Below are 13,818 nucleotides of genomic sequence, written 5' to 3' on the forward strand. Positions count from 1 at the left end.
TATTGATAGGTAAAACCTCTTTGACAATAAGTCATACAAACTGCAGGACACAAAACTAGGAAATCAGAGTTAAATGCCTGTGTATGAGTGGTATGCATATGTGTGGTGGGAAGCATAAGTAACAGAAAAACGAAGAGAGTGAAAGAGAGAGATATGAATTTTTTTCCTTATTGTTTCAGGCCAGAGGTGGGGAGAGAGAGAAATGCAGAGAGAGAGAGAGAGAGAGAGAGAGAGAGAGAGAGAGAGAGAGAAAGGGAGAGATGAATATTTTTCCTTAATGTTTCAGGTCATCTTTTCATTTCCTTTTGTTAACAAAGTATATGAATATAATATCTTTTGAAATTGTATTTTCATTCATGACAACAGGGCTTTGGGGTGTTGGCTTGATGGCAGTTAGATGATTTAACAAAGCTACACAGCAGCTATTGGAGTGAAATATACCATGTGAAGGCCAAATGAGGCATATAGTTGTAAAAGTTTCTACTATCACTAAATGGTATGATGCATTTATGAATACTAGGTGATCTGAAATGTGTTACAGTTCTTTTTACAAACTGTTCTGTATTTCATTTTCAGGAGCAACGGCCACAGGTTGAAGAATTCACAAATGGGAAAAGATAAAATGCTGATTGTAAATTAGTAGACAAGTATCACAAATTGCTTATATCCAAGTATCCTAGCAAATGATTTAGATTGACAGATATCTTGGAGAGTTGCTAAAATGGGACCATATGTCTTATAATTTCAGGGTGATGACGGTTGAAAAAAGTGAATGTTGCCTTGACTGGGTATTAGAACCTGTGAATATCAGAATCTTTGTCAGAAACTTGAGAGGCACAGACAGACACATCCTCCTCCACACCAGCCAGAGGCAGATTACTGCATTCAGTTCAGCATCTCATGTGACAACTCCATGACACCATCAACCTTTTTCATTTCTTTTTGTTTTTCAACTAGACAGAATCACCCACTCCACCATCTGATCCTGAGGAGTGGAACTTTCGTGTTATTATCACTTTGAATTGGCATGCCTAAAACCAGAATTTTAACACTACAATTAGAAAATGGAGGAAACAATTTATTTTGTAATTTTTAAAGCTTTGGGTGGTTTTATGGTCAAATACTTCTAACAGAAAATGTTAATAAAATTTTAAATTAATAATTGTTAAAAGCTTGTGTAATATTACAAATGTAAGGAAATAAAATAAAAACACCAGATGCCATTTTATTAGCTTCATGGAAACAAATGTGAAGGAACAAATTTTAAACCATCTTTATTTCCAGTAAAGACAAAGCTTTCATTAACAATAGATAAATCTTTAAATGTAAGATTGTTATATTAAAAAAAGGCACTAGAAATATTTAAACAGATTCTTCCCCATGACAGTGGGGAGGAGGTGAGGGTACAGTTCATCTCTTCCTGCCTATTAAATCCAAAAGCTACTAAAGTATTGAAACTTTGGGAAAGAAGAATATTAATAAGACTATCTTCAACAGGGAACATAATATGAAGATCACATTTGGAATTGGATTAGTTTTGCTAAAGTATATACTGAAGTTAGCTCTCTGGCCTTTAAATGGAAATCAGTTGGAAATGTGAGACTGGAACTCACTAGGAGGTAGAATTAAAGACATAATTTTGGAAAGGAGAGTTTACACCACTGGAATAAATGAGATCAGAGAGAAAGAGTATGCAGAGTGCAAGAAACACTGTGATTGAGGCTAGAAACCCACAGGACTGAAGACAAAAAGTCAACCAAGGAAAAACTGAAGGAATAGGTACACACATAAGGAGAAATATTAGAGTTGTTGAGCCAATAAAATCATATAAACAAAGACTTTCTTAAAAGGGACATGCAGTGAAATGTATCAGACATTATCGGATTTAAAAAATAAGAATTAAAAAGTTGTTATACCATGTCATGCTTTAGAGACTCTTTTTGTACTTAGGATTAAAAAGAGTAGATATTAACAAATCCATCAAATCTTGATCAAGTGGCTTCATATCAAACTGGCTAATAATTTTGAGTTTCCACCAAAAAAGCAAAAATAAATTTTGAACAATTTTACAACAATCTATTCTGGAAATTTCAGCAGTCTGAACTGATACAATAAAATTTGAGCTTTAGAAAATCTAGGTTAAAACAAAGTACCATCTATATATGGGTAAAAATTTAGAAAAAATTTTATAATGTTTATTAAAACACGTTAATTAAATGACTGGTAAACGATGTGTGTTTTTTCAGTTGTCTATAATAGCATTACAGTTCATGAAAGATTTGGTGAAACTTCTGTTTATCTCAGAATCAGAGAATAATTTAAAAATATATAAACTTATTATAAATTAATGACTTTTACTTTTGAGATGTTGGAGTAGATGGACTTTTTTCTCTAAGCACTATTGAAAAGTCTAGTGTACTTTTATATGTGTGTATGTGTATGTATGTGTATGTATGTATGTGTGTGTATATATATATATATATATATATATATATATATATATATATATATGTCTCTCTCTATATATATATGGAGAGAGAGAGAGAGAGGCACCAACCTAGAGAGGAGCTATAATTTCCATTCCTACCCATTAGTAACAAGGTGCTTGACCCTGTGTGTGAAGAGAAATTAAGAGGGGAATGTGTACATATATGCTTATAAGGCAATAACTAGGTTTCCCTACTCATTTCTCTGCTGGAACAGTGACAATGGAAAATCAGTAAAACACAAGGTTTAGTAAGAATCAGAGTCTCATAACATAAAACCCAAAACATCCAAGTTTCAATTGGAAATCATTCATCATACCAGGAACCAGAAAAACACAAATTACACACAAAAAAGGGAAATCAATAGATGCCAACACCAGGGTAACTGAGACATTAAATGTCTGATAAGAGTTTAAAACAGCCATCATAAAAATTCTTCAGAAAACAATTATGAAAGTCCTTGAAACAACTGAAAAAAACAGAAAGTCTCAGAAAATAAACAGAAGGTATAAAGAGGCAAAATAAATAGTAGGTGTGGCATGATAGTTAATTCTTCCAAACTTTAGTTTTAATAACAGAAATAGATTATCTATATATATTATCTCAAAATATTGCTATATATATAACATTCTTGAAATGCCAAAACCATAGACATGGAGAATGTATTAGTGGTTGCTAGAGGTTATTAATTGTGGATGGGTGTGTGTATAAAAGGGAAATATGAGACCTTTACTTATTTTATACATATATTAATATTTATACATACATATAAATTACTGTATGTGTATGCATACAAACTATATGTGTATACATACACACATATTTTTAGCTTTGATCCTGACATGTATCAAATTATTAACATATGATAGTCATTATTGTTTTCAATAACTGTTATTCTCAATAATATTTTTGAAATATATAATGACAACATTAATGGAAGAATGCTGGGAAAATGAAGAAGTAATGATAGCAGAGCCATGCCATGAAGAATAAGCATCATATTCAGAAGCAAAAAAAAGGAAAAAAGGATAAAAAGTAATTTCAATCCAGATCAATTTACTGTCATCAAGTGCAGTTCCACAAACATTAGCAATATCCAGGAAACAGAACAAAGGAATCAGTGATCATAAAGAGCAGCACAGGGGATTGCTACAGCAGAGTTCCAGCATGACATCAATGCATAGCTCTTTATCACTGGTATTGAATTTGTTTCATATTGAAAAAGTCATCCATGAGATCCTCAATCACATTGATTCAGAAAAAGATAGTAAACAGACCTTTAACTAAAATAACTTATTATCCTAAATTGTCAGCCTTGAGCATCACAAAAACCAGAGAGAAACAGAAAGGAAATGAGACGTGTTTGAGATATGAGCAAATAACATAGTGATTCATTTTTAAAATAAAGAGGCTATTATATCCAGTGACAGAGTATCTATGACAGATATATTTAATATAAAGGGAAATCTGAAAAACAAAGCTGAAAAATATATTGAAAAATCAAGAAGCTACAAATTAGATTTAAATTTGCAGCTCAGTGATGAAAGGTTAAAAGGTCAGTAGAATGTCAGTAGAAAAATTCAAGATCACATGTCAAGGGATGTAAGCATTTTTTTCCCTGATGTGGCCCAAATCCTGAATTAATGAAAGAGAAATGATAATACCAGCTATTACAATATATTGCACCTCCCCTGTGTCTAAGGCATTTTTTTTTAAGTTCACTTTTTAGAACAAAAATTGTATTTTATTATATAGATGCTCCAGTTTTGATTTATTTGTGTTAAATCGCTGTTTATAATTCTGAAATAATTTAAAACATTCAATCTTTTTATCATTTATTTTCTTGATTAAGTGTGCAATAAAGTCTTCTCATCACAACCTTCCAATTTCTATATCCCCATCCCCATTCTATAATCAAGGAGAAGGCCTACGAGATGCCCTAATTATCTTGCCCAATATAAGGTAGCTATTTGTTCCACTACAGGAGAAGATGAATTAATAAAGAAAAAGCAGGTTATACATTTTGAAAAGGAGATAAATGTGTGGTTATATACTGGAATGCAAATTTACACAAGCTTACCCCCTAAAATGTAAACTTCTTTATCTATATACATCATTCCTTCATTCACTCATTCACATATAAATTTTCTGAGTAATTCGTATATACAAGATATTTCAGTAGGTAACATTATCTATTCCAGTTCCCAGATTTAAGTTATTAACCACTCTGGGACTCACCTATATATATATAAAAAGAATCATATTATGAATCATACACATTACTTCATTGATCAAGGAGATAATGTGTAAAAAGTGCTAGTATGGAAGATACTAAGCAATATAAGTTTACAAAATAGAAAATGTATGCAATAAATTTAAAATATGAAAGGCACAATTTGAAATTTAAGGAAAAAAAGTCTCTTATCCTTCCCAGTATAGTTTTAAATTCTCATATTTACTTATTTTTACATCATTGTTTAGTTACTAGTACATTCTAAAGTTGTCCTGTCCAATACTATAGATACTAACCACTATTTAAATTAACCTTAAATAAAAAGAAATTCAAAACTTCATTTCCTCCCTGTAGATGTACCACAGTTTGTTTTCCAATTACCCACTGAAGAACATCTTGGTTACTTCCGAGTTTTGGCAATTATAAATAAGCTGCTACAAACATCCATGTGCAGGTTTTTGTGGGAACATTAGTTTTCAACTCCTTTGGGTAAATACCAAAACATGGGATTTCAAGATTGTACCATACGCATATATTTAGTTTTGTAAGAAACTGCCAAACTGTACTATTTTGCATGAATAAGCAATGAGAAGGATCCTGTGGGTACACATTTTTGCCAGCATTTGGTATTGTCAGTGTTCCAGCTTTTAGTTATTATAATAGAGGTGTAGTAGTATTTTATTGTTGTTTTATTTTACATTTCCCTGATGATATATGATGTGCAGCATTTTTTCATATATTTGCTTGTCTTCTGTATATGTTCTTTATAGTAGTATAGACCTGTTTAGGTCTTTGGCTCAATTTTTACTGGATTGTTTGTTGTCTTATTTTTATAAATTACTTGTATATCTTAGATAACAGTCCTTTATCTGGTATGTCTTTTTCCAAACATTTTCTCCCAGCCAATGACTTTTATTTTTATTTTGTTGACAGTGTCTTTTATATAGCATTTTTTAAACATTTTAATAAAGTGCAAGTTGTCAATTCTTTCTTTCATACTTTTGGTGTTATATCTAAAAAATCATCATCAAACATAGGTCATCTAAATTTTCTTTTTTTTTTTTTTTGAGACAGAGTCTCACTCTGTTGCCCAGGCTAGAGTACCATGGTGTCAGCAGGCTCAGTCTCCTGGGCTCAAGTGATTCTCCTGCCTCAGCCTCTGGAGTAGCTGGGACTACAGGCAATCGCCACCATACTTGGCTAATTTTTTCTATTTTTAGTACAGGCGAGGTCTTGCTCTTGCTCAGGCTGGTCTCGAACTCCTGACTTCAAGTGATCCTCCCACCTCAGGTTCCCAGAGTGCTACTGAGCCCGGCCTAGATTTTCTTCCAAGTTATCTTCCAGGAGTCTTACAGTTTTGCATGCTACAGTAAGATCTACAATCCATATTAATTAATTTTGTGAAGTGTGTAAAGTCTGTGTCTACATTCATATTTTGCATGTAGATGTCCAACTGTTCCAGTACCATTTACTGTAAAGATTGTCTTTTCTCCATTGTTTTGTCCTTTCCCCGTTGTCAAAGATGAGTTGATTATATTTATGTAGATTTATGTCTGGGCTATCCATTCTATTTCATTGATCTATTTATCTATTCTTTCACTAATACCACATTACTATATCTTTATAGTACTCTTGAAGTTAAGTATTGTCAGTCCTCCAACTTTGTTCTTCTCCTTCAATAACATGTTGTCTATTCTGGGTCTTTGGCCTCTCCGTATAAACTTTAGAATCAGTTTGTAGATATCCACAAAATAACTTGCTCGATTTTATTTGGGATTTCATTGAATGTATAGATCAAGTTGGAAAGAACTGACATCTTGACAATATTGTGCCTTCCTATCCGTGGTCATGAATTATCTCTCCATTTATTTCTTTGATTTTTTTACCAGAATTTTATAATTTTGCTTATATATATCTTCCAAATTTACTTAAGTATTTCATTTTGATATGTTCTAACATAAATGGCATTGTTAAATTTCAAATTGCAATTGTTCATTGCTGATGTATAGGAAAGTGATTGAGTTTGCTTATCATTATGATAACATCAATTAATATTAAATTTATTTTTATAATATGCCTAATTTAAAAAATGTAATCTGAAATATATTTTCTAGTGCCAGTATATTTTCTCAAAAAATGAAACAAAAATTTTATCTCTTAGACATTTTATAGTTTAACTTTACTCTCGACATAATCTCTCTTCTGCTTCTTTCTTTCCGTTTGTAAAGAACTGATTCATTTGTCATGTTCCTTCAGGTATAAAGGGAGAAAGAAAGTGTCATCTCAGATGCCTAAAAATGAATCTTACCTGATAACTTCCATGTGTCCACTTCCTTCTGCCCCCAGTCTAAGGTGGTTTTGAGGGAATTTTTCCCTATAAAGTTACTATTTTAGCTAATTATCATGACAATAATAAACATTAAACTCTGTTTTTTTTTCTTATTTCTATCATTGCATTTTTGCTGAGCAATCCACCATTAAAGAGTCTTCTGTAATGAGACCCAAGAATAGTAGATGGAAATTTTTTCTATACTTTTATGTCTTAAAAATGTAAAAGATTAAGACTCCTTAAGACATGTAAGATACACACACACACACACACACATACATACATGTCTCTTATTTGCAGCTTGTCTTAGTGCATTTATGTTGGTATAAAAGTGTTGCTATGAAAGAATAACTGAGCCTGGGTCATTTATATAGAGAAGAGGTTTATTTAATTCACAATTCTGTGGACTATACAAGAAGCACAGCACCAGCACCTGCTTCTGGTGGGATGGTGAGGCCATTTCCACTCATGGCAGAAGGTGAAAGGGGAGCCAGCCTGTGTAGAGATCACATGGTGAGAAAAAGCAAGAAAGAGGGGGAAGTTTAGGCTCTTTTAAATAACCAGTTCGCGTGGGAACTAATAGAGCAAGAATTCAGTGCATTACTGTGAGGAAGGCAGCTACTCAGTCATGAGAGATCTGCACCCATGACCCAAACATCTCCCATTAGATCCCACCTCAAACAAATATTGTGGATACATGAGTTTTGGGGGAAAAAGTACCCAAACTACAGCACATCTTAATTATGATTCCTTTTATATTCAAATTAGTATATGTTTCATTCTGGTCTACTGGCCTCAGATAAACAATCCGAAATATGTCATACTAAGTCTTATTTGAGAGTTATCTGCATGACAACCTTAAATGAATTTAAAAACATATTTCTCTGATCTATCTGTTCAGGTCTTCTCATCCTACTCATTATTAATATCCCTGAAACTAAAAACCTCATGGGTTAGCTATTAACTGGACATAGGTTTCATTTCTACTGTGACTATTATAGAAAAACTCAAGCTTGCCTCAGAATTGGGAAATTATTCTCACTAATTCCACAAAACATTGAACTAATCCATTACAATACAGCTATTAACTGGCAATCACAAATAAAAGTGATCGTTAGGGTCTACAAAGGCTTAAAACTGACCTCTAGTGTCAAACTAGATGCCAAGTACTCCCAGGGGTGGAGCCACCTCAACCTTCTTCAAAGAGTTATATTCAGTTATCTGCAGTTCTATAAGTACAGGCCTAACTAAAGTTTTCCCCGTGGTGAAAAAAATCCTTTTCTATCCTAGTTCCCTTCTTTGTTAAAACTGAGCAGTTAAAAAAAAAAAAGGGTTAGATAATAATGTCTCTTTTTTCTTTGTCTAGGCTTATGCTCTCTGGTGAATAAAAAGTTAGGAAAGTACACAGCTACATTTGCCCATATTTAAAATGTTAATTTTTAAAATTAAGATAATTCCAGATTTGAAAGAAAAATTTTCTCTAGATCTGTATGAGTGCACCTAATTCAAATTATAAAATGACATTTAATATGTAATCTAAAATGTTTCATATTTGTATTTTTTCCCTAAAAGAATGGGTGAGTATTTTGGATCTGCTGACTGAAGGACTGACCACTCAGACCTCTCCCAGAATAAAGAAAAGTGTAGTCTTAGGACTAATTATATTTTCTAGTACAGAACACAGAAAGTGTTCACAATGTCCCATTGGTGGAATATCAACTTTAGCAAGTATGAGATCATACCTCCACTGAGTACTTTATTACACTTTTCTGCCTGGCTTCCTAGCTAATGACACTTCTGTGTCCTAGAATGCCATCAACTATCACCCTTCTATGCCTGTTAAAATCTGTTAAACCCCCTATCACATCATAGATGCAGTGAATCTATTTATTGCTCCTTACCAAAAGGGAGCCCCCATCATTAACTCATACATTTTTATTGTAAGTTCATACTATAAAATGCCAAATAACTTGATCTTTGAAACCTGAATAGACAAGACACTACCTAATTCTTGGCTTCATCTCAAGGCAGCCTTTTCCTTGCTTATGTATCTCAACCTTTAATTCCCCTTGCTTCTTTTCCCCCCAAGAGCTCAGCTGATGCTCTCTCCTTACTAAATTAACTCTGATGCATCCTTCAGGACTGATAAGTCTCCATTTTTTTTGGAGTAGATGAAATTAGTCTAGTTATATAGTCTTGTAGTAGGCTTTATTTTCACTTATACCATGACCGCAATTTAATAATTTTGCATTTGTCATAAGTAATGTTGGAGTCTCAACAAATAACCCAGTTTGGGGACTGTCTTCTATGTTTAACAAATATTTATGGAATAAATTCATGAGTAAATACATATCTTGCCATATTTAATATATGCTATTTTTATTGTAATTATAATTATAATATATGTATTTATATTATTAAGTTAAAGTGTTTAAATACCAGAGTAGACATCTTCTCAAGAAAGAGAAGAGTTTTAACTCTACCAAATACTTAAGAAAAGTTAAGTTTAGAACCAAAACATTCATAAGACTTACATACAGCTACGTTACATATGCTATTGCTTGGAGAAGCCTAATGGTGGGGTAGAAGCCTCACTGAAGTAGATTGAGGAATAAATGAGAAGTGAAAGGGAGGATAGAAGACATTATCTCAAAGTGTATCAGAAGTCATGACGTATCCTGCATGTGTGTGTTTCTTGTGTATGTGTAATATGTGAGGCTATTAATTTTTAAATAGGAAATCTGTATGTATGCTTCATACTATGGAACTAAGTCAATAGGGAATTTGAAGCCACAGAAGATAGGCATAATAATAGTCCTTGTGAAGGCAACGTGGCTGGAATACAATTTTTGAAAGATTATACTTAGTTGATGATCTATTCCTTCATTGTGATAAAAGGAAAGAAAAATGCATAGGCAGTTTTGCATGTTTAGTTACAAGACGTTGAGGGATTTCCATTCTGACAACAGATAGCATAGAGGTAGTGAAGGAGATTTGGAGGACAGTGGAGAAATACCGCAACTTCTGCTGTATTAAATTGAAGCATGGGCTATCTATGGCCATATAGAATTTCTGGATAATACTGATGGTTCAGTTAATTTAAGACACAAAATCTTCAACATTCTAAATCTCTAGTAATATGTTTTCTTTGATAGTGTTTAGGAGCTAAAGGATAAGATCAGTCAAGATAAAGTAAGAAAGTTGATACAGACAATGGCGTGATTGAAGTTGTCAACTATGTAGATGGGATGAAGAAAAAAGCAGATAGTAAAGAATCGAAAATTTTAAAGTAGAAACAAAGACATACTAAATGAGTGTTTTTATGTCAGATTTTTAATGCATTCAATAATGATCTCCCAAAGTGTGTGTAATTCATGTAGTGGCATGTTATGATTCCTTAACATGATGTCCTTCCTTTTTATTGTTGAATAGCTTTACACACATGGAATTGTTTTTTATTTATTAATCTTTGAAGAAGAAAAAGATAGGGATGTAAGAAGTACTATTTTATTTTCATGTTTAGGCACATACAAAACGAAAATGAAAAAAATAATCCTATGAAATTTTATTTTCATGAATTTTTATTTTTTTAATTTTAGAATATTATGGGGTACAGATGTTTTGGACACATGGATTGCTTCTGTATTGCTTGAGTCAAAGTTATAAGTAGGCCCATCACCCAGGTAGTGTACATTGTACCCATTAGGTATGATTTCTGCCATCCCTTCCTCCCCTCCTTCCACCTGCATGATTTCCACTGAGTTTTAATTCTGTGCACAGGAGTGCTGATTGGTTAGCTGAAATTTAATAGTGAGTGCATGTGATGTTTGTTTTTCCATTCTTTAGTTACTTCACTTAGGAGAATGGTTTCCAGTTCCATCCAGATTGTCTCAAAATATATTTATTCATTTTTTGTGGCTGAGTAGTGCTCCATGGCATACATATGCCACATTTTATTAATCTACTTATGAATTTATGGGCACTTGGGTTGATTCCACATCCTTGCAATTGTGAATTGTGCTGCAATAAACATTTTAGTGCAAGTGACTTTTTGATAAAATGATTTTTTTCTTTGAGTAAACACCCAGTAGTGGTTTTGTAGGATCAACTGGTAGATCTACTTTTAGTTCTTTGAGGAATCTCCATACTGTTTTCCACAGGGGATGTACCAGTTTGCAGTCTCACTAACAGTGTTAAAGTGTTTCTCTCTGCATCCATGCCAGCATCTATTGTTTTGGGACGTTTTTGATAAAAGCCATTTTCAGTGGTCTTAGGTGATATCTCTTTGTGGTTTTGATTTGCATTTCTCTGATGATTAGTGACATTGAGTACTTTTTCATATGTTTATTGGCCATTAGTCTACCTACTTTTGAAAAGTTTCTGTTCATGTCTTTTGCCCACTTTTTAATGGTGTTGCTTGATATTTTCTTGCTGATTTGCTTGAGTTCTTTGTAGATTCTGGTCATTAGCCCTTTATTGGATGTGTAGCATGGAAATATTTTCTCCCATTTTGTAGATTTTCTATTTTCTCTGTTGATTGTTTCCTTGGCTGTGCAGAAGCTTTCAAATTTAATCAAGTCCCATTTACTTATTTTTGTTGTTGCTGTGATTACCCTTGGGTTTTCATAAATTCTTTGCTTAGAAGCCAATATCTAGAAGAGTTTTTTCAACATTTTCTTCTATAATTCTTATGGTTTCATGTCTTAGATGTAAGTCTTTTATCCATCTTGAATTAATTTTTGTGAGTGGTGAGAGATAGGAATCCAGTTTCAATCTTCTGCATGTGGCTATCCAATTTTCCCAGCACTATTGAATCAGAATTCTTTTCCCCAGTGTATATTCCTGCCTACTTTGTAAAAGATCAGATAGCAATAGGTGGATGGTTTTACATCTAAGTTCTCTGTTCTATTCCATTGGTCTATGTCTCAATTTTTGTGCCAATGTCATAGTGATTTTGTTACTGTAGCCTTGTAGTATAGTTTGAAGTGTGGTAATTTAATGCTTCCAGATTTCTCCCTTTTCTTAAGGTTGCATTGGCTATTTGGGCTCTTTTCTGGTTCCAAACAAAGTTTTGAATATTCCCATAAGTTTTTCTGTTTGATTTCCTCTTGGAGAATAGGTAATTATGTAGTGAGAAATTTTATTAGTTTGCATATTTCTATTCACCTGGTACTTCATTTGTGGATACCAATGGATAGCATTTCGTAAGTTAACTTTCCTTCCTTATGCTGAGACCTGGAAGGTGTCTATGTGAGGGCAGAGATATAAGTAATCCTTAAAAAAAACCGAGTATTCATCCCTATGGAAATTGCTTGGGAAATTCTAAGGAGTATATTTATTTTTTGTATTTATTTTATGGTCCAAATTAGTTGAATTATTGTATTCTAAATTACATTGCTATAATTAATAAAAGTAGCTAATACTTAGTTTGGTCTGACCACTGTACTAGGAGCTTTATGTAGATTACTCCTATGACCTTAGTGGTAGGAAGTAATTTTATCAACATTTTATACATGAAGATAGCAAAGCTTGAGAACTCAAGTAACATTCCCAAAGTCAAGTTAGTGTAACTCAGAGAGGGATTTAAAGCCCCAAAGCAATCTATTCAGTAGCTTACACTCCCTTGTTAGAAGTCTGCAGCAGCCATATACATCTCTGCATAACTCAGGGTGGTCTCTTTTCCAGGTGAAGCCATCATAATTGTTGGCTCCTGCATGGGAGTGAGAAATGGCTTCCTAAGAATGGTTTCCAGATGAGCAGCAGCTGCATGATCTGGGAATTTGTTAGGAATGGAAGTTCTCAGCATATTACCTCAGATTAACTGAATCAAAAACTCAGATTGCTGGTTGAGCTAATCTAACTTGATTCTGATACACACCAAAATCTGAGAACTACTGGTATAGGGTATGATTATAGTTCCTGGAGTCATTTGATTTGTTCCACCTCTGGTCCAGGATAGGGTTACTCAATGTGTAAGAGCCTTGGATTCTGTGCTTGGGCATTTTAATTCCCAAGCATGAAAACCCTATTCCTGTACTGAAGATCAATACTTAAATTAATCTAATCCCATTTTCACAGAATCATTTAGATATTCTTAAAATTTCCTGAACCAATAAATATGCTTCTCATCTGTTATCTGGTGCTGATAGTAAAAATTACTTCTAGCTTAAGAAAATATCTTTTGTCATTTCAGTGGAAGAAAATATTAAGTGATAATTATAAGTTCTCTGATAAATTCAAACGCTCTTTGTTCCTCTTCCTTTTCCATGACACCATAATCATTCTGTAACATTCCTCTGGTGCTTCTCATCTCATCTTACTTTTTAACAAGGATCTTCTATAGAATTTTGTACTCTATTTTCTCTAACCAGAATTTACAGCTCAGACTGTACTTTAAGCTTTGTGAACAACTCAAGTCAATATCTAACACACAAGGATTACCATTTTAAGAGAGTTATGAGAAAGTTTGAAATCTACCCTGTACTGTTACTGCCTGCTTCTTTCAGATATTCCTGTAGGCTAAATTGTTATGCTTTTAAAATATACTTATTTTTATAATTGCTCAGGATATTTGCATTTTAGAAGACAAGGTTTTCAAAATGTTATCATTTTCCACTCCCAGGCAGTATTTTTTCCTTGAAAAATCTGCCTATTATTTATAATCATTTGAAAGAAATTAGAAACAAATACCATTAAAATATTATTCCATGTAGGCTGGGGGCGGTGGCTCATGCCTGTAATCATAGCACTGTGGGAGGCCGAAGCTGATT

This window comes from Lemur catta, chromosome 13 (assembly GCF_020740605.2).
Source record: "Lemur catta isolate mLemCat1 chromosome 13, mLemCat1.pri, whole genome shotgun sequence".
In the NCBI taxonomy this organism is placed as follows: domain Eukaryota; kingdom Metazoa; phylum Chordata; class Mammalia; order Primates; family Lemuridae; genus Lemur; species Lemur catta.